Here is a 23,260-nt window from a genome sequence, read left to right as displayed (position 1 = left end):
CACCCCAGATGGGACTTGAACCCACAATCCCTGGTTTAGGAGGCCAGTGCCATATCCATTAGGCCACTGGGGCTTAGTAACATCTTTGAGTGAAACTGATTTTTTCATTAGTATAATCATTAATTGTTGCGATATAGGAAAGCCGTTTATGTGTTTTCTTTGCTTTACAAATCCCAGCATGAAATGTGATTGTACTATCCAGACCTGATAGTGTGGACCCTCATGTTACAGTGCAGCAAAACAGATTGATGCAACTCTTTTACCAATAAAGAGGTAGTCTTTTGCATTCCATTTTGTTGACTAACTAAAGTAATGTTTACAGTGCATATGAACCAAAGCAGCTGTGTGTACTGGTACTTAAAAACAGTCATGTTTGTGTTTTCTTTCTGCCTTCATATCAGGATGTTCAGGAAGCAGATGATAATCATTAACTGATGACATAAGAAAAAAAATTACATTTGCTCCAGGTGAGGCTTGAACTCACAACCTCAGCATTGCTCAACCGATACTGTCTTATAAGTCCTGCGCACAGACCGATTGCGCCACAGGAGCACATGGTCAAAGCGCATTATTTTTAGTTGAGTGATTTTAGCATCGAGTTGACTAAGTAAATTAACTTGGTTTATTAATTTTAAATTAGTTACTTTTTAAATCCACTAAACTACTGCACCCAATACTAAAGTACCTAATAAAAGTAATATTCTAATCATAAGGTAATCAATTATATTGTGCATTTGTGTTATTGCCCAGTTTTATGTATCCATAGGTGTATATTGCAATGAATTCATGCCATTGTTGTACAGTTCAATATTATCAAAATTGTAAAATAATTAGTGTTTATTTATCTTAAATAATATTTGTATAGATATATGTAACTTTAATGTTGCATATGGAAAATATACACTATATTACCAAAATGTGCAGTATCTTTAATTAAAAATAAGTTAAATCTCACTTGTGCTCTATATTTAAAGGTAAACATTGTTTTTTTGGTCTGTAGCACTTAAATTGTCAGTAAAGTCAGTGTCCAAAGAAATATAAAAAGCAGAAAATTACCCTTTTGATGACAAGGATGAAAGGACTTCAAGAAACCCATCAGCAATTGCAATAGACATTGTTATTTTGTAGCCACTCTGATATTAAATTGCAATTAAAACTTAATAGGTATGTTTTGGTATATATGGATTTTCTGCAATACCATTAAGACAGTCACCTGTATTGAAAAAAAGCATAACTTCTAGAATGAGAATGAGCAACAAAGGAACATGCATCCTAGATGGGACTTGAAGCCACTGTCCCAGGTGATAGTAAACTTATCCGGAAACTAATCCACAATGTCATTAGGATAAATGTCTGCTTTTAGATACTGGGCCATAATTTTGCAAGCTGAACAGTTCCAGATTGTTAAGCAGATTAAAGTTTCTGGTGGAGCCATTTGTGCAGTATGAAGCAAGAATGAAAGGAACATCTCCAATATTATTTTAATGAAATAAAGACTATCACCCCAGATGGGACTTGAACCCACAATCCATTAGGCCACTGGGGCTTAGTAACATCTTTGAGTGAAACTGATTTTTTCATTAGTATAATCATTAATTGTTGCGATATAGGAAAGCCGTTTATTTGTGTTCTTTGCTTTACAAATCCCAACATGAAATGTGATTGTACTATCCAGACCTAATAGTGTTGACCCTCATGTTACATTGCAGCAAAACAGATTGATGCAACTCTTTTACCAATAAAGAGGTAGTCTTTTGCATTCCATTTTGTTGACTAACTAAAGTAATGTTTACAGTGCATATGAACCAAAGCAGCTGTGTGTACTGGTACCTTAAAAACAGTCATGTTTGTGTTTTTTTTCTGCCTTCATATCAGGATGTTCAGGAAGCAGATGATAATCATTAACTGATGACATTAGAAAAAAAATTACATTTGCTCCAGGTGAGGCTTGAACTCACAACCTCAGCATTGCTCAACAGATACTGTCTTATAAGTCCAGTGCACAGACCGATTGCGCCACAGGAGGACATGGTCAAAGCGCATTATTTTTAGTTAAGTGATTTTAGCATCGAGTTGACTAAGTAAATTAACTTGGTTTATTAATTTTAAATTAGTTACTTTTTAAATCCACTAAACTACTGCACCCAATACTAAAGTACCTAATAAAAGTAATATTCTAATCATAAGGTAATCAATTATATTGTGCATTTGTGTTATTGCCCAGTTTTATGTATCCATAGGTGTATATTGCAATGAATTCATGCCATTGTTGTACAGTTCAATATTATCAAAATTGTAAAATAATTCCTGTTTATTTATCTTAAATAATATTTGGTATAGATATATGTAACTTTAATGTTGCATAGGGAAAATATACACTATACTACCAAAAATGCAGTATCTTTAAATAAAAATAAGTTAAATCTCACTTGTGCTCTATATTTAAAGGTAAACATTGTTTTTTTGGTCTGTAGCACCTAAATTGTCAGTAAAGTCAGTGTCCAAAGAAATATAAAAAGCAGAAAATTACCCTTTTGATGACAAGGATGAAAGGACTTCAAGAAACCCATCAGCAATTGCAATAGACATTGTTATTTTGTAGCCACTCTGATATTAAATTGCAATTAAAACTTAATAGGTATGTTTTGGTATATATGGATTTTCTGCAATACCATTAAGACAGTCACCTGCATTGAAAAAAAGCATAACTTCTAGAATGAGTATGAGCAACAAAGGGACATGCATCCTAGATGGGACTTGAAGCCACTGTCCCAGGTGATAGTAAACTTTTCAGGAAACTAATCCACAATGTCATTAGGATAAATGTCTGCTTTTAGATACTGGGCCATAATTTTGCAAGCTGAACAGTTCCAGATTGTTAAGCAGATTAAAGTTTCTGGTGGAGCCATTTGTGCAGTATGAAGCAAGAATGAAAGGAACATCTCCAATATTATTTTAATGAAATAAAGCCTATCACCCCAGATGGGACTTGAACCCACAATCCATTAGGCCACTGGGGCTTAGTAACATCTTTGAGTGAAATTGATTTTTTCATTAGTATAATCATTAATTGTTGCGATATAGGAAAGCCATTTATTTGTGTTCTTTGCTTTACAAATCCCAGCATGAAATGTGATTGTACTATCCAGACCTAATAGTGTGGACCCTCATGTTACATTGCAGCAAAACAGATTGATGCAACTCTTTTACCAATAAAGAGGTAGTCTTTTGCATTCCATTTTGTTGACTAACTAAAGTAATGTTTACAGTGCATATGAACCAAAGCAGCTGTGTGTACTGGTACCTTAAAAACAGTCATGTTTGTGTTTTTTTTCTGCCTTCATATCAGGATGTTCAGGAAGCAGATGATAATCATTAACTGATGACATTAGAAAAAAAATTACATTTGCTCCAGGTGAGGCTTGAACTCACAACCTCAGCATTGCTCAACAGATACTGTCTTATAAGTCCAGCGCACAGACCGATTGCGCCACAGGAGGACATGGTCAAAGTGCATTATTTTTAGTTGAGTGATTTTAGCATCGAGTTGACTAAGTAAATTAACTTGGTTTATTAATTTTAAATTAGTTACTTTTTAAATCCACTAAACTACTGCACCCAATACTAAAGTACCTAATAAAAGTAATATTCTAATCATAAGGTAATCAATTATATTGTGCATTTGTGTTATTGCCCAGTTTTATGTATCCATAGGTGTATATTGCAATGAATTCATGCCATTGTTGTACAGTTCAATATTATCAAAATTGTAAAATAATTAGTGTTTATTTATCTTAAATAATATTTGGTATAGATATATGTAACTTTAATGTTGCATATGGAAAATATACACTATATTACCAAAAAGTGCAGTATCTTTAATTAAAAATAAGTTAAATCTCACTTGTGCTCTATATTTAAAGGTAAACATTGTTTTTTTGGTCTGTAGCACCTAAATTGTCAGTAAAGTCAGTGTCCAAAGAAATATAAAAAGCAGAAAATTACCCTTTTGATGACAAGGATGAAAGGACTTCAAGAAACCCATCAGCAATTGCAATAGACATTGTTATTTTGTAGCCACTCTGATATTAAATTGCAATTAAAACTTAATAGGTATGTTTTGGTATATATGGATTTTCTGCAATACCATTAAGACAGTCACCTGCATTGAAAAAAAGCATAACTTCTAGAATGAGTATAAGCAACAAAGGAACATGCATCCTAGATGGGACTTGAAGCCACTGTCCCAGGTGATAGTAAACTTTTCAGAAAACTAATCCACAATGTCATTAGGATAAATGTCTGCTTTTAGATACTGGGCCATAATTTTGCAAGCTGAACAGTTCCAGATTGTTAAACAGATTAAAGTTTCTGGTGGAGCCATTTGTGCAGTATGAAAGGAACATCTACAATATTATTTTAATGAAATAAACCTATCTCCCCAGATGGGACTTGAACCCACAATCCCTGGCTTAGGAGGCCAGTGTCTTATCCTTTAGGCCACTGGGGCTTAGTAACATCTTTGAGTGAAACTGATTTTTTCATTAGTATAATCATTAATTGTTGCGATATAGGAAAGCCGTTTATTTGTGTTCTTTGCTTTTCAAATCCCAGCATGAAATGTGATTGTACTATCCAGACCTAATAGTGTAGACCCTCATGTTTCATTGCAGCAAAACAGATTGATGCAACTCTTTTACCAAGGTAGTCTTTTGCATTCCATTTTGTTGACTAACTAAAGTAATTTTTACAGTGCATATGAACCAAAGCAGCTGTGTGTACTGGTACTTAAAAACAGTCATGTTTGTGTTTTTTTTCTGCCCTCATATCAGGATGTTCAGGAAGCAGATGATAATCATTAACTGATGACATTAGAAAAAAAATTACATTTGCTCCAGGTGAGGCTTGAACTCACAACCTCAGCATTGCTCAACAGATACTGTCTTATAAGTCCTGCGCACAGACCGATTGCGCCACAGGAGCACATGGTCAAAGTGCATTATTTTTAGTTGAGTGATTTTAGCATCGAGTTGACTAAGTAAATTAACTTGGTTTATTAATTTTAAATTAGTTACTTTTTAAATCCACTAAACTACTGCACCCAATACTAAAGTACCTAATAAAAGTAATATTCTAATCATAAGGTAATCAATTATATTGTGCATTTGTGTTATTGCCCAGTTTTATGTATCCATAGGTGTATATTGCAATGAATTCATGCCATTGTTGTACAGTTCAATATTATCAAAATTGTAAAATAATTCCTGTTTATTTATCTTAAATAATATTTGGTATAGATATATGTAACTTTAATGTTGCATAGGGAAAATATACACTATACTACCAAAAATGCAGTATCTTTAAATAAAAATAAGTTAAATCTCACTTGTGCTCTATATTTAAAGGTAAACATTGTTTTTTTGGTCTGTAGCACCTAAATTGTCAGTAAAGTCAGTGTCCAAAGAAATATAAAAAGCAGATAATTACCCTTTTGATGACAAGGATGAAAGGACTTCAAGAAACCCATCAGCAATTGCAATAGACATTGTTATTTTGTAGCCACTCTGATATTAAATTGCAATTAAAACTTAATAGGTATGTTTTGGTATATATGGATTTTCTGCAATACCATTAAGACAGTCACCTGCATTGAAAAAAAGCATAACTTCTAGAATGAGTATGAGCAACAAAGGGACATGCATCCTAGATGGGACTTGAAGCCACTGTCCCAGGTGATAGTAAACTTTTCAGGAAACTAATCCACAATGTCATTAGGATAAATGTCTGCTTTTAGATACTGGGCCATAATTTTGCAAGCTGAACAGTTCCAGATTGTTAAGCAGATTAAAGTTTCTGGTGGAGCCATTTGTGCAGTATGAAGCAAGAATGAAAGGAACATCTCCAATATTATTTTAATGAAATAAAGCCTATCACCCCAGATGGGACTTGAACCCACAATCCATTAGGCCACTGGGGCTTAGTAACATCTTTGAGTGAAATTGATTTTTTCATTAGTATAATCATTAATTGTTGCGATATAGGAAAGCCATTTATTTGTGTTCTTTGCATTACAAATCCCAGCATGAAATGTGATTGTACTATCCAGACCTAATAGTGTGGACCCTCATGTTACATTGCAGCAAAACAGATTGATGCAACTCTTTTACCAATAAAGAGGTAGTCTTTTGCATTCCATTTTGTTGACTAACTAAAGTAATGTTTACAGTGCATATGAACCAAAGCAGCTGTGTGTACTGGTACCTTAAAAACAGTCATGTTTGTGTTTTTTTTCTGCCTTCATATCAGGATGTTCAGGAAGCAGATGATAATCATTAACTGATGACATTAGAAAAAAAATTACATTTGCTCCAGGTGAGGCTTGAACTCACAACCTCAGCATTGCTCAACAGATACTGTCTTATAAGTCCAGCGCACAGACCGATTGCGCCACAGGAGGACATGGTCAAAGTGCATTATTTTTAGTTGAGTGATTTTAGCATCGAGTTGACTAAGTAAATTAACTTGGTTTATTAATTTTAAATTAGTTACTTTTTAAATCCACTAAACTACTGCACCCAATACTAAAGTACCTAATAAAAGTAATATTCTAATCATAAGGTAATCAATTATATTGTGCATTTGTGTTATTGCCCAGTTTTATGTATCCATAGGTGTATATTGCAATGAATTCATGCCATTGTTGTACAGTTCAATATTATCAAAATTGTAAAATAATTAGTGTTTATTTATCTTAAATAATATTTGGTATAGATATATGTAACTTTAATGTTGCATATGGAAAATATACACTATATTACCAAAAAGTGCAGTATCTTTAATTAAAAATAAGTTAAATCTCACTTGTGCTCTATATTTAAAGGTAAACATTGTTTTTTTGGTCTGTAGCACCTAAATTGTCAGTAAAGTCAGTGTCCAAAGAAATATAAAAAGCAGAAATTTACCCTTTTGATGACAAGGATGAAAAGACTTCAAGAAACCCATCAGCAATTGCAATAGACATTGTTATTTTGTAGCCACTCTGATATTAAATTGCAATTAAAACTTAATAGGTATGTTTTGGTATATATGGATTTTCTGCAATACCATTAAGACAGTCACCTGCATTGAAAAAAAGCATAACTTCTAGAATGAGTATGAGCAACAAAGGAACATGCATCCTAGATGGGACTTGAAGCCACTGTCCCAGGTGATAGTAAACTTTTCAGAAAACTAATCCACAATGTCATTAGGATAAATGTCTGCTTTTAGATACTGGGCCATAATTTTGCAAGCTGAACAGTTCCAGATTGTTAAGCAGATTAAAGTTTCTGTTGGAGCCATTTGTGCAGTATGAAAGGAACATCTCCAATATTATTTTAATGAAATAAACCTATCTCCCCAGATGGGACTTGAACCCACAATCCCTGGCTTAGGAGGCCAGTGTCTTATCCTTTAGGCCACTGGGGCTTAGTAACATCTTTGAGTGAAACTGATTTTTTCATTAGTATAATCATTAATTGTTGCGATATAGGAAAGCCGTTTATTTGTGTTCTTTGCTTTTCAAATCCCAGCATGAAATGTGATTGTACTATCCAGACCTAATAGTGTAGACCCTCATGTTTCATTGCAGCAAAACAGATTGATGCAACTCTTTTACCAAGGTAGTCTTTTGCATTCCATTTTGTTGACTAACTAAAGTAATGTTTACAGTGCATATGAACCAAAGCAGCTGTGTGTACTGGTACCTTAAAAACAGTCATGTTTGTGTTTTTTTTCTGCCTTCATATCAGGATGTTCAGGAAGCAGATGATAATCATTAACTGATGACATTAGAAAAAAAATTACATTTGCTCCAGGTGAGGCTTGAACTCACAACCTCAGCATTGCTCAACAGATACTGTCTTATAAGTCCAGCGCACAGACCGATTGCGCCACAGGAGGACATGGTCAAAGCGCATTATTTTTAGTTGAGTGATTTTAGCATCGAGTTGACTAAGTAAATTAACTTGGTTTATTAATTTTAAATTAGTTACTTTTTAAATCCACTAAACTACTGCACCCAATACTAAAGTACCTAATAAAAGTAATATTCTAATCATAAGGTAATCAATTATATTGTGCATTTGTGTTATTGCCCAGTTTTATGTATCCATAGGTGTATATTGCAATGAATTCATGCCATTGTTGTACAGTTCAATATTATCAAAATTGTAAAATAATTAGTGTTTATTTATCTTAAATAATATTTGGTATAGATATATGTAACTTTAATGTTGCATATGGAAAATATACACTATATTACCAAAAAGTGCAGTATCTTTAATTAAAAATAAGTTAAATCTCACTTGTGCTCTATATTTAAAGGTAAACATTGTTTTTTTGGTCTGTAGCACCTAAATTGTCAGTAAAGTCAGTGTCCAAAGAAATATAAAAAGCAGAAATTTACCCTTTTGATGACAAGGATGAAAAGACTTCAAGAAACCCATCAGCAATTGCAATAGACATTGTTATTTTGTAGCCACTCTGATATTAAATTGCAATTAAAACTTAATAGGTATGTTTTGGTATATATGGATTTTCTGCAATACCATTAAGACAGTCACCTGCATTGAAAAAAAGCATAACTTCTAGAATGAGTATGAGCAACAAAGGAACATGCATCCTAGATGGGACTTGAAGCCACTGTCCCAGGTGATAGTAAACTTTTCAGAAAACTAATCCACAATGTCATTAGGATAAATGTCTGCTTTTAGATACTGGGCCATAATTTTGCAAGCTGAACAGTTCCAGATTGTTAAGCAGATTAAAGTTTCTGGTGGAGCCATTTGTGCAGTATGAAGCAAGAATGAAAGGAACATCTCCAATATTATTTTAATGAAATAAAGCCTATCACCCCAGATGGGACTTGAACCCACAATCCATTAGGCCACTGGGGCTTAGTAACATCTTTGAGTGAAATTGATTTTTTCATTAGTATAATCATTAATTGTTGCGATATAGGAAAGCCATTTATTTGTGTTCTTTGCTTTACAAATCCCAGCATGAAATGTGATTGTACTATCCAGACCTAATAGTGTAGACCCTCATGTTACATTGCAGCAAAACAGATTGATGCAACTCTTTTACCAATAAAGAGGTAGTCTTTTGCATTCCATTTTGTTGACTAACTAAAGTAATGTTTACAGTGCATATGAACCAAAGCAGCTGTGTGTACTGGTACCTTAAAAACAGTCATGTTTGTGTTTTTTTTTCTGCCTTCATATCAGGATGTTCAGGAAGCAGATGATAATCATTAACTGATGACATTAGAAAAAAAATTACATTTGCTCCAGGTGAGGCTTGAACTCACAACCTCAGCATTGCTCAACAGATACTGTCTTATAAGTCCTGCGCACAGACCGATTGCGCCACAGGAGGACATGGTCAAAGCGCATTATTTTTAGTTGAGTGATTTTAGCATCGAGTTGACTAAGTAAATTAACTTGGTTTATTAATTTTAAATTAGTTACTTTTTAAATCCACTAAACTACTGCACCCAATACCAAAGTACCTAATAAAAGTAATATTCTAATCATAAGGTAATCAATTATATTGTGCATTTGTGTTATTGCCCAGTTTTATGTATCCATAGGTGTATATTGCAATGAATTCATGCCATTGTTGTACAGTTCAATATTATCAAAATTGTAAAATAATTAGTGTTTATTTATCTTAAATAATATTTGGTATAGATATATGTAACTTTAATGTTGCATATGGAAAATATACACTATATTACCAAAAAGTGCAGTATCTTTAATTAAAAATAAGTTAAATCTCACTTGTGCTCTATATTTAAAGGTAAACATTGTTTTTTTGGTCTGAAGCACCTAAATTGTCAGTAAAGTCAGTGTCCAAAGAAATATAAAAGCAGAAAATTACCCTTTTGATGACATGGATGAAAGGACTTCAAGAAACCCATCAGCAATTGCAATAGAAATTGTTATTTTGTAGCCACTCTGATATTAAATTGCAATTAAAACTTAATAGGTATGTTTTGGTATATATGGATTTTCTGCAATACCATTAAGACAGTCACCTGAATTGAAAAAAAGCATAACTTCTAGAATGAGAATGAGCAACAAAGGAACATGCATCCTAGATGGGACTTGAAGCCACTGTCCCAAGTGATAGTAAACTTTTCAGAAAACTAATCCACAATGTCATTAGGATAAATGTCTGCTTTTAGATACTGGGCCATAATTTTGCAAGCTGAACAGTTCCGGATTGATAAGCAGATAAAAGTTTCTGGTGGAGCCATTTGTGCAGTATGAAGCAAGAATAAAAGGAACATCTCCAAATTTATTTTAATGAAATAAAGCCTATCACCCCAGATGGGACTTGAACCTACAATCCCAGGGTTAGGAGGGCAGTGTCTTATCCATTAGGCCACTGGGGCTTAGTAACATCTTTGAGTGAAACTGATTTTTTCATTAGTATAATCATTAATTGTTGCGATATAGGAAAGCCGTTTATTTGTGTTCTTTGCTTTTCAAATCCCAGCATGAAATGTGATTGTACTATCCAGACCTAATAGTGTGGACCCTCATGTTACATTGTAGCAAAACAGATTGATGCAACTCTTTTACCAATAAAGAGGTAGTCTTTTGCATTCCATTTTGTTGACTAACTAAAATAATGTTTACAGTGCATATGAACCAAAGCAGCTGTGTGTACTGGTACCTTAAAAACAGTCATGTTTGTGTTTTTTTTCTGCCTTCATATCAGGATGCTCAGGAAGCAGATGATAATCATTAACTGTTGACATTAGAAAAAAAATTACATTTGCTCCAGGTGAGGCTTGAATTCACAACCTCAGGATTGCTCAACAGATACTGTCTTATAAGTACCGCGCACAGACCGATTGCGCCACAGGAGCACATGGACAAAGCGCTTTATTTTTAGTTGAGCGATTTTAGCATCGAGTTGACTAAGTAAATTAACTTGGTTTATTAATTTTAAATTAGTTACTTTTTAAATCCACTAAACTACTGCACCCAATACTAAAGTACGTAATAAAAGTAATATTCTAATCATAAGGTAATCAATTATATTGTGCATTTGTGTTATTGCCCAGTTTTATGTATCCATAGATGTATATTGCAATGAATTCATGCCATTGTTGTACAGTACAATATTATCAAAATTGAAAAATAATTCCTGTTTATTTATCTTAAATAATATTTGGTATAGATATATGTAACTTTAATGTTGCATAGGGAAAATATACACTCTAATACCAAAAAATGCAGTATCTTTAAATAAAAATAAGTTAAATCTCACTTGTGCTCTATATTTAAAGGTAAACATTGTTTTTTTGGTCTGAAGCACCTAAATTGTCAGTAAAGTCAGTGTCCAAAGAAATATAAAAAGCAGAAAATTACCCTTTTGATGACAAGGATGAAAGGACTTCAAGAAACCCATCAGCAATTGCAATAGACATTGTTATTTTGTAGCCACTCTGATATTAAATTGCAATTAAAACTTAATAGGTATGTTTTGGTATATATGGATTTTCTGCAATACCATTAAGACAGTCACCTGCATTGAAAAAAAGCATAACTTCTAGAATGAGTATGAGCAACAAAGGAACATGCATCCTAGATGGGACTTGAAGCCACTGTCCCAGGTGATAGTAAACTTTTCAGAAAACTAATCCACAATGTCATTAGGATAAATGTCTGCTTTTAGATACTGGGCCATAATTTTGCAAGATGAACAGTTCCAGATTGTTAAGCAGATTAAAGTTTCTGGTGGAGCCATTTGTGCAGTATGAAGCAAGAATGAAAGGAACATCTCCAATATTATTTTAATGAAATAAAGCCTATCACCCCAGATGGGACTTGAACCCACAATCCATTAGGCCACTGGGGCTTAGTAACATCTTTGAGTGAAACTGATTTTTTCATTAGTATAATCATTAATTGTTGCGATATAGGAAAGCCATTTATTTGTGTTCTTTGCTTTACAAATCCCAGCATGAAATGTGATTGTACTATCCAGACCTAATAGTGTGGACCCTCATGTTACATTGCAGCAAAACAGATTGATGCAACTCTTTTACCAATAAAGAGGTAGTCTTTTGCATTCCATTTTGTTGACTAACTAAAGTAATGTTTACAGTGCATATGAACCAAAGCAGCTGTGTGTACTGGTACCTTAAAAACAGTCATGTTTGTGTTTTTTTTCTGCCTTCATATCAGGATGTTCAGGAAGCAGATGATAATCATTAACTGATGACATTAGAAAAAAAAATACATTTACTCCAGGTGCGGCTTGAACTCACAACCTCAGCATTGCTCAACAGATACTGTCTTATAAGTCCTGCGCACAGACCGATTGCGCCACAGGAGGACATGGTCAAAGCGCATTATTTTTAGTTGAGTGATTTTAGCATCGAGTTGACTAAGTAAATTAACTTGGTTTATTAATTTTAAATTAGTTACTTTTTAAATCCACTAAACTACTGCACCCAATACTAAAGTACCTAATAAAAGTAATATTCTAATCATAAGGTAATCAATTATATTGTGCATTTGTGTTATTGCCCAGTTTTATGTATCCATAGGTGTATATTGCAATGAATTCATGCCATTGTTGTACAGTTCAATATTATCAAAATTGTAAAATAATTAGTGTTTATTTATCTTAAATAATATTTGGTATAGATATATGTAACTTTAATGTTGCATATGGAAAATATACACTATATTACCAAAAAGTGCAGTATCTTTAATTAAAAATAAGTTAAATCTCACTTGTGCTCTATATTTAAAGGTAAACATTGTTTTTTTGGTCTGTAGCACCTAAATTGTCAGTAAAGTCAGTGTCCAAAGAAATATAAAAAGCAGAAAATTACCCTTTTGATGACAAGGATGAAAGGACTTCAAGAAACCCATCAGCAATTGCAATAGACATTGTTATTTTGTAGCCACTCTGATATTAAATTGCAATTAAAACTTAATAGGTATGTTTTGGTATATATGGATTTTCTGCAATACCATTAAGACAGTCACCTGCATTGAAAAAAAGCATAACTTCTAGAATGAGTATGAGCAACAAAGGGACATGCATCCTAGATGGGACTTGAAGCCACTGTCCCAGGTGATAGTAAACTTTTCAGGAAACTAATCCACAATGTCATTAGGATAAATGTCTGCTTTTAGATACTGGGCCATAATTTTGCAAGCTGAACAGTTCCAGATTGTTAAACAGATTAAAGTTTCTGGTGGAGCCATTTGTGCAGTATGAAGCAAGAATAAAAGGAACATCTCCAAAATTATTTTAATGAAATAAACCTGTCTCCCCAGATGGGACTTGAACCCACAATCCCTGGCTTAGGAGGCCAGTGTCTTATCCATTAGGCAACTGGGGCTTAGCAACATCTTTGAGTGAAACTGATTTTTTCATTAGTATAATCATTAATTGTTGCGATATAGGAAAGCCGTTTATTTGTGTTCTTTGCTTTTCAAATCCCAGCATGAAATGTGATTGTACTATCCAGACCTAATAGTGTGGACCCTCATGTTACATTGCAGCAAAACAGATTGATGCAACTCTTTTACCAATAAAGAGGTAGTCTTTTGCATTCCATTTTGTTGACTAACTAAAGTAATGTTTACAGTGCATATGAACCAAAGCAGCTGTGTGTACTGGTACCTTAAAAACAGTCATGTTTGTGTTTTTTTTCTGCCTTCCTATCAGGATGCTAAGGAAGCAGATGATAATCATTAACTGTTGACATTAGAAAAAAAATTACATTTGCTCCAGGTGAGGCTTGAATTCACAACCTCAGAATTGCTCAACAGATACTGTCTTATAAGTACCGCGCACAGACCGATTGTGCCACAGGAGCACATGGACAAAGCGCTTTATTTTTACTTGAGTGATTTTAGCATCGAGTTGACTAAGTAAATTAACTTGGTTTATTAATTTTAAATTAGTTACTTTTTAAAACCACTAAACTACTGCACCCAATACTAAAGTACCTAATAAAAGTAATATTCTAATCATAAGGTAATCAATTATATTGTGCATTTGTGTTATTGCCCAGTTTTATGTATCCATAGGTGTATATTGCAATGAATTCATGCCATTGTTGTACAGTACAATATTATCAAAATTGTAAAATAATTCCTGTTTATTTATCTTAAATAATATTTGGTATAGATATATGTAACTTTAATGTTGCATAGGGAAAATATACACTCTAATACCAAAAAATGCAGTATCTTTAAATAAAAATAAGTTAAATCTCACTTGTGCTCTATATTTAAAGGTAAACATTGTTTTTTTGGTCTGAAGCACCTAAATTGTCAGTAAAGTCAGTGTCCAAAGAAATATAAAAGGCAGAAAATTACCCTTTTGATGAAATGGATGAAAGGACTTCAAGAAACCCATCAGCAATTGCAATAGAAATTGTTATTTTGTAGCCACTCTGATATTAAATTGCAATTAAAACTTAATAGGTATGTTTTGGTATATATGGATTTTCTGCAATACCATTAAGACAGTCACCTGAATTGAAAAAAAGCATAACTTCTAGAATGAGAATGAGCAACAAAGGAACATGCATCCTAGATGGGACTTGAAGCCACTGTCCCAGGTGATAGTAAACTTTTCAGAAAACTAATCCACAATGTCATTAGGATAAATGTCTGCTTTTAGATACTGGGCCATAATTTTGCAAGCTGAACAGTTTCGGATTGATAAGCAGATAAAAGTTTCTGGTGGAGCCATTTGTGCAGTATGAAGCAAGAATAAAAGGAACATCTCCAAAATTATTTTAATGAAATAAAGCCTATCACCCCAGATGGGACTTGAACCCACAATCCCTGGTTTAGGAGGCCAGTGCCATATCCATTAGGCCACTGGGGCTTAGTAACATCTTTGAGTGAAACTGATTTTTTCATTAGTATAATCATTAATTGTTGCGATATAGGAAAGCCGTTTATGTGTTTTCTTTGCTTTACAAATCCCAGCATGAAATGTGATTGTACTATCCAGACCTGATAGTGTGGACCCTCATGTTACAGTGCAGCAAAACAGATTGATGCAACTCTTTTACCAATAAAGAGGTAGTCTTTTGCATTCCATTTTGTTGACTAACTAAAGTAATGTTTACAGTGCATATGAACCAAAGCAGCTGTGTGTACTGGTACTTAAAAACAGTCATGTTTGTGTTTTCTTTCTGCCTTCATATCAGGATGTTCAGGAAGCAGATGATAATCATTAACTGATGACATAAGAAAAAAAATTACATTTGCTCCAGGTGAGGCTTGAACTCACAACCTCAGCATTGCTCAACCGATACTGTCTTATAAGTCCTGCGCACAGACCGATTGCGCCACAGGAGCACATGGTCAAAGCGCATTATTTTTAGTTGAGTGATTTTAGCATCGAGTTGACTAAGTAAATTAACTTGGTTTATTAATTTTAAATTAGTTACTTTTTAAATCCACTAAACTACTGCACCCAATACTAAAGTACCTAATAAAAGTAATATTCTAATCATAAGGTAATCAATTATATTGTGCATTTGTGTTATTGCCCAGTTTTATGTATCCATAGGTGTATATTGCAATGAATTCATGCCATTGTTGTACAGTTCAATATTATCAAAATTGTAAAATAATTAGTGTTTATTTATCTTAAATAATATTTGTATAGATATATGTAACTTTAATGTTGCATATGGAAAATATACACTATATTACCAAAATGTGCAGTATCTTTAATTAAAAATAAGTTAAATCTCACTTGTGCTCTATATTTAAAGGTAAACATTGTTTTTTTGGTCTGTAGCACTTAAATTGTCAGTAAAGTCAGTGTCCAAAGAAATATAAAAAGCAGAAAATTACCCTTTTGATGACAAGGATGAAAGGACTTCAAGAAACCCATCAGCAATTGCAATAGACATTGTTATTTTGTAGCCACTCTGATATTAAATTGCAATTAAAACTTAATAGGTATGTTTTGGTATATATGGATTTTCTGCAATACCATTAAGACAGTCACCTGTATTGAAAAAAAGCATAACTTCTAGAATGAGAATGAGCAACAAAGGAACATGCATCCTAGATGGGACTTGAAGCCACTGTCCCAGGTGATAGTAAACTTATCCGGAAACTAATCCACAATGTCATTAGGATAAATGTCTGCTTTTAGATACTGGGCCATAATTTTGCAAGCTGAACAGTTCCAGATTGTTAAGCAGATTAAAGTTTCTGGTGGAGCCATTTGTGCAGTATGAAGCAAGAATGAAAGGAACATCTCCAATATTATTTTAATGAAATAAAGACTATCACCCCAGATGGGACTTGAACCCACAATCCATTAGGCCACTGGGGCTTAGTAACATCTTTGAGTGAAACTGATTTTTTCATTAGTATAATCATTAATTGTTGCGATATAGGAAAGCCGTTTATTTGTGTTCTTTGCTTTACAAATCCCAACATGAAATGTGATTGTACTATCCAGACCTAATAGTGTTGACCCTCATGTTACATTGCAGCAAAACAGATTGATGCAACTCTTTTACCAATAAAGAGGTAGTCTTTTGCATTCCATTTTGTTGACTAACTAAAGTAATGTTTACAGTGCATATGAACCAAAGCAGCTGTGTGTACTGGTACCTTAAAAACAGTCATGTTTGTGTTTTTTTTCTGCCTTCATATCAGGATGTTCAGGAAGCAGATGATAATCATTAACTGATGACATTAGAAAAAAAATTACATTTGCTCCAGGTGAGGCTTGAACTCACAACCTCAGCATTGCTCAACAGATACTGTCTTATAAGTCCAGTGCACAGACCGATTGCGCCACAGGAGGACATGGTCAAAGCGCATTATTTTTAGTTAAGTGATTTTAGCATCGAGTTGACTAAGTAAATTAACTTGGTTTATTAATTTTAAATTAGTTACTTTTTAAATCCACTAAACTACTGCACCCAATACTAAAGTACCTAATAAAAGTAATATTCTAATCATAAGGTAATCAATTATATTGTGCATTTGTGTTATTGCCCAGTTTTATGTATCCATAGGTGTATATTGCAATGAATTCATGCCATTGTTGTACAGTTCAATATTATCAAAATTGTAAAATAATTCCTGTTTATTTATCTTAAATAATATTTGGTATAGATATATGTAACTTTAATGTTGCATAGGGAAAATATACACTATACTACCAAAAATGCAGTATCTTTAAATAAAAATAAGTTAAATCTCACTTGTGCTCTATATTTAAAGGTAAACATTGTTTTTTTGGTCTGTAGCACCTAAATTGTCAGTAAAGTCAGTGTCCAAAGAAATATAAAAAGCAGAAAATTACCCTTTTGATGACAAGGATGAAAGGACTTCAAGAAACCCATCAGCAATTGCAATAGACATTGTTATTTTGTAGCCACTCTGATATTAAATTGCAATTAAAACTTAATAGGTATGTTTTGGTATATACGGATTTTCTGCAATACCATTAAGACAGTCACCTGCATTGAAAAAAAGCATAACTTCTAGAATGAGTATGAGCAACAAAGGGACATGCATCCTAGATGGGACTTGAAGCCACTGTCCCAGGTGATAGTAAACTTTTCAGGAAACTAATCCACAATGTCATTAGGATAAATGTCTGCTTTTAGATACTGGGCCATAATTTTGCAAGCTGAACAGTTCCAGATTGTTAAGCAGATTAAAGTTTCTGGTGGAGCCATTTGTGCAGTATGAAGCAAGAATGAAAGGAACATCTCCAATATTATTTTAATGAAATAAAGCCTATCACCCCAGATGGGACTTGAACCCACAATCCATTAGGCCACTGGGGCTTAGTAACATCTTTGAGTGAAATTGATTTTTTCATTAGTATAATCATTAATTGTTGCGATATAGGAAAGCCATTTATTTGTGTTCTTTGCTTTACAAATCCCAGCATGAAATGTGATTGTACTATCCAGACCTAATAGTGTGGACCCTCATGTTACATTGCAGCAAAACAGATTGATGCAACTCTTTTACCAATAAAGAGGTAGTCTTTTGCATTCCATTTTGTTGACTAACTAAAGTAATGTTTACAGTGCATATGAACCAAAGCAGCTGTGTGTACTGGTACCTTAAAAACAGTCATGTTTGTGTTTTTTTTCTGCCTTCATATCAGGATGTTCAGGAAGCAGATGATAATCATTAACTGATGACATTAGAAAAAAAATTACATTTGCTCCAGGTGAGGCTTGAACTCACAACCTCAGCATTGCTCAACAGATACTGTCTTATAAGTCCAGCGCACAGACCGATTGCGCCACAGGAGGACATGGTCAAAGTGCATTATTTTTAGTTGAGTGATTTTAGCATCGAGTTGACTAAGTAAATTAACTTGGTTTATTAATTTTAAATTAGTTACTTTTTAAATCCACTAAACTACTGCACCCAATACTAAAGTACCTAATAAAAGTAATATTCTAATCATAAGGTAATCAATTATATTGTGCATTTGTGTTATTGCCCAGTTTTATGTATCCATAGGTGTATATTGCAATGAATTCATGCCATTGTTGTACAGTTCAATATTATCAAAATTGTAAAATAATTAGTGTTTATTTATCTTAAATAATATTTGGTATAGATATATGTAACTTTAATGTTGCATATGGAAAATATACACTATATTACCAAAAAGTGCAGTATCTTTAATTAAAAATAAGTTAAATCTCACTTGTGCTCTATATTTAAAGGTAAACATTGTTTTTTTGGTCTGTAGCACCTAAATTGTCAGTAAAGTCAGTGTCCAAAGAAATATAAAAAGCAGAAAATTACCCTTTTGATGACAAGGATGAAAGGACTTCAAGAAACCCATCAGCAATTGCAATAGACATTGTTATTTTGTAGCCACTCTGATATTAAATTGCAATTAAAACTTAATAGGTATGTTTTGGTATATATGGATTTTCTGCAATACCATTAAGACAGTCACCTGCATTGAAAAAAAGCATAACTTCTAGAATGAGTATAAGCAACAAAGGAACATGCATCCTAGATGGGACTTGAAGCCACTGTCCCAGGTGATAGTAAACTTTTCAGAAAACTAATCCACAATGTCATTAGGATAAATGTCTGCTTTTAGATACTGGGCCATAATTTTGCAAGCTGAACAGTTCCAGATTGTTAAACAGATTAAAGTTTCTGGTGGAGCCATTTGTGCAGTATGAAAGGAACATCTACAATATTATTTTAATGAAATAAACCTATCTCCCCAGATGGGACTTGAACCCACAATCCCTGGCTTAGGAGGCCAGTGTCTTATCCTTTAGGCCACTGGGGCTTAGTAACATCTTTGAGTGAAACTGATTTTTTCATTAGTATAATCATTAATTGTTGCGATATAGGAAAGCCGTTTATTTGTGTTCTTTGCTTTTCAAATCCCAGCATGAAATGTGATTGTACTATCCAGACCTAATAGTGTAGACCCTCATGTTTCATTGCAGCAAAACAGATTGATGCAACTCTTTTACCAAGGTAGTCTTTTGCATTCCATTTTGTTGACTAACTAAAGTAATTTTTACAGTGCATATGAACCAAAGCAGCTGTGTGTACTGGTACTTAAAAACAGTCATGTTTGTGTTTTTTTTCTGCCCTCATATCAGGATGTTCAGGAAGCAGATGATAATCATTAACTGATGACATTAGAAAAAAAATTACATTTGCTCCAGGTGAGGCTTGAACTCACAACCTCAGCATTGCTCAACAGATACTGTCTTATAAGTCCTGCGCACAGACCGATTGCGCCACAGGAGCACATGGTCAAAGTGCATTATTTTTAGTTGAGTGATTTTAGCATCGAGTTGACTAAGTAAATTAACTTGGTTTATTAATTTTAAATTAGTTACTTTTTAAATCCACTAAACTACTGCACCCAATACTAAAGTACCTAATAAAAGTAATATTCTAATCATAAGGTAATCAATTATATTGTGCATTTGTGTTATTGCCCAGTTTTATGTATCCATAGGTGTATATTGCAATGAATTCATGCCATTGTTGTACAGTTCAATATTATCAAAATTGTAAAATAATTCCTGTTTATTTATCTTAAATAATATTTGGTATAGATATATGTAACTTTAATGTTGCATAGGGAAAATATACACTATACTACCAAAAATGCAGTATCTTTAAATAAAAATAAGTTAAATCTCACTTGTGCTCTATATTTAAAGGTAAACATTGTTTTTTTGGTCTGTAGCACCTAAATTGTCAGTAAAGTCAGTGTCCAAAGAAATATAAAAAGCAGATAATTACCCTTTTGATGACAAGGATGAAAGGACTTCAAGAAACCCATCAGCAATTGCAATAGACATTGTTATTTTGTAGCCACTCTGATATTAAATTGCAATTAAAACTTAATAGGTATGTTTTGGTATATATGGATTTTCTGCAATACCATTAAGACAGTCACCTGCATTGAAAAAAAGCATAACTTCTAGAATGAGTATGAGCAACAAAGGGACATGCATCCTAGATGGGACTTGAAGCCACTGTCCCAGGTGATAGTAAACTTTTCAGGAAACTAATCCACAATGTCATTAGGATAAATGTCTGCTTTTAGATACTGGGCCATAATTTTGCAAGCTGAACAGTTCCAGATTGTTAAGCAGATTAAAGTTTCTGGTGGAGCCATTTGTGCAGTATGAAGCAAGAATGAAAGGAACATCTCCAATATTATTTTAATGAAATAAAGCCTATCACCCCAGATGGGACTTGAACCCACAATCCATTAGGCCACTGGGGCTTAGTAACATCTTTGAGTGAAATTGATTTTTTCATTAGTATAATCATTAATTGTTGCGATATAGGAAAGCCATTTATTTGTGTTCTTTGCATTACAAATCCCAGCATGAAATGTGATTGTACTATCCAGACCTAATAGTGTGGACCCTCATGTTACATTGCAGCAAAACAGATTGATGCAACTCTTTTACCAATAAAGAGGTAGTCTTTTGCATTCCATTTTGTTGACTAACTAAAGTAATGTTTACAGTGCATATGAACCAAAGCAGCTGTGTGTACTGGTACCTTAAAAACAGTCATGTTTGTGTTTTTTTTCTGCCTTCATATCAGGATGTTCAGGAAGCAGATGATAATCATTATCTGATGACATTAGAAAAAAAATTACATTTGCTCCAGGTGAGGCTTGAACTCACAACCTCAGCATTGCTCAACAGATACTGTCTTATAAGTCCAGCGCACAGACCGATTGCGCCACAGGAGGACATGGTCAAAGTGCATTATTTTTAGTTGAGTGATTTTAGCATCGAGTTGACTAAGTAAATTAACTTGGTTTATTAATTTTAAATTAGTTACTTTTTAAATCCACTAAACTACTGCACCCAATACTAAAGTACCTAATAAAAGTAATATTCTAATCATAAGGTAATCAATTATATTGTGCATTTGTGTTATTGCCCAGTTTTATGTATCCATAGGTGTATATTGCAATGAATTCATGCCATTGTTGTACAGTTCAATATTATCAAAATTGTAAAATAATTAGTGTTTATTTATCTTAAATAATATTTGGTATAGATATATGTAACTTTAATGTTGCATATGGAAAATATACACTATATTACCAAAAAGTGCAGTATCTTTAATTAAAAATAAGTTAAATCTCACTTGTGCTCTATATTTAAATGTAAACATTGTTTTTTTGGTCTGTAGCACCTAAATTGTCAGTAAAGTCAGTGTCCAAAGAAATATAAAAAGCAGAAATTTACCCTTTTGATGACAAGGATGAAAAGACTTCAAGAAACCCATCAGCAATTGCAATAGACATTGTTATTTTGTAGCCACTCTGATATTAAATTGCAATTAAAACTTAATAGGTATGTTTTGGTATATATGGATTTTCTGCAATACCATTAAGACAGTCACCTGCATTGAAAAAAAGCATAACTTCTAGAATGAGTATGAGCAACAAAGGAACATGCATCCTAGATGGGACTTGAAGCCACTGTCCCAGGTGATAGTAAACTTTTCAGAAAACTAATCCACAATGTCATTAGGATAAATGTCTGCTTTTAGATACTGGGCCATAATTTTGCAAGCTGAACAGTTCCAGATTGTTAAACAGATTAAAGTTTCTGTTGGAGCCATTTGTGCAGTATGAAAGGAACATCTCCAATATTATTTTAATGAAATAAACCTATCTCCCCAGATGGGACTTGAACCCACAATCCCTGGCTTAGGAGGCCAGTGTCTTATCCTTTAGGCCACTGGGGCTTAGTAACATCTTTGAGTGAAACTGATTTTTTCATTAGTATAATCATTAATTGTTGCGATATAGGAAAGCCGTTTATTTGTGTTCTTTGCTTTTCAAATCCCAGCATGAAATGTGATTGTACTATCCAGACCTAATAGTGTAGACCCTCATGTTTCATTGCAGCAAAACAGATTGATGCAACTCTTTTACCAAGGTAGTCTTTTGCATTCCATTTTGTTGACTAACTAAAGTAATGTTTACAGTGCATATGAACCAAAGCAGCTGTGTGTACTGGTACCTTAAAAACAGTCATGTTTGTGTTTTTTTTCTGCCTTCATATCAGGATGTTCAGGAAGCAGATGATAATCATTAACTGATGACATTAGAAAAAAAATTACATTTGCTCCAGGTGAGGCTTGAACTCACAACCTCAGCATTGCTCAACAGATACTGTCTTATAAGTCCAGCGCACAGACCGATTGCGCCACAGGAGGACATGGTCAAAGCGCATTATTTTTAGTTGAGTGATTTTAGCATCGAGTTGACTAAGTAAATTAACTTGGTTTATTAATTTTAAATTAGTTACTTTTTAAATCCACTAAACTACTGCACCCAATACTAAAGTACCTAATAAAAGTAATATTCTAATCATAAGGTAATCAATTATATTGTGCATTTGTGTTATTGCCCAGTTTTATGTATCCATAGGTGTATATTGCAATGAATTCATGCCATTGTTGTACAGTTCAATATTATCAAAATTGTAAAATAATTAGTGTTTATTTATCTTAAATAATATTTGGTATAGATATATGTAACTTTAATGTTGCATATGGAAAATATACACTATATTACCAAAAAGTGCAGTATCTTTAATTAAAAATAAGTTAAATCTCACTTGTGCTCTATATTTAAAGGTAAACATTGTTTTTTTGGTCTGTAGCACCTAAATTGTCAGTAAAGTCAGTGT

The 23,260-nt window shown here is 33.3% G+C and overlaps 2 non-coding genes across 2 annotated transcripts; both read right to left on the bottom strand.

Annotated features, from left to right (window-relative positions):
• Window positions 1–73, bottom strand: TRNAR-CCU (transfer RNA arginine (anticodon CCU)). Its single transcript has one exon. It is a non-coding gene; the product is annotated as a tRNA-Arg (tRNA).
• Window positions 74–14,843: 14,770 nt separating this feature from the next.
• On the bottom strand, window positions 14,844–14,916 carry TRNAR-CCU (transfer RNA arginine (anticodon CCU)). Its single transcript has one exon. It is a non-coding gene; the product is annotated as a tRNA-Arg (tRNA).
• Between the last annotated feature and the right edge of the window lie 8,344 nt (window positions 14,917–23,260).

This window comes from Taudactylus pleione, unplaced genomic scaffold (assembly GCF_031769625.1).
Source record: "Taudactylus pleione unplaced genomic scaffold, aTauple2 ptg000473l, whole genome shotgun sequence".
Lineage (NCBI taxonomy): Eukaryota > Metazoa > Chordata > Amphibia > Anura > Myobatrachidae > Taudactylus > Taudactylus pleione.
This window is presented reverse-complemented; position numbering and strand designations above follow the sequence as displayed.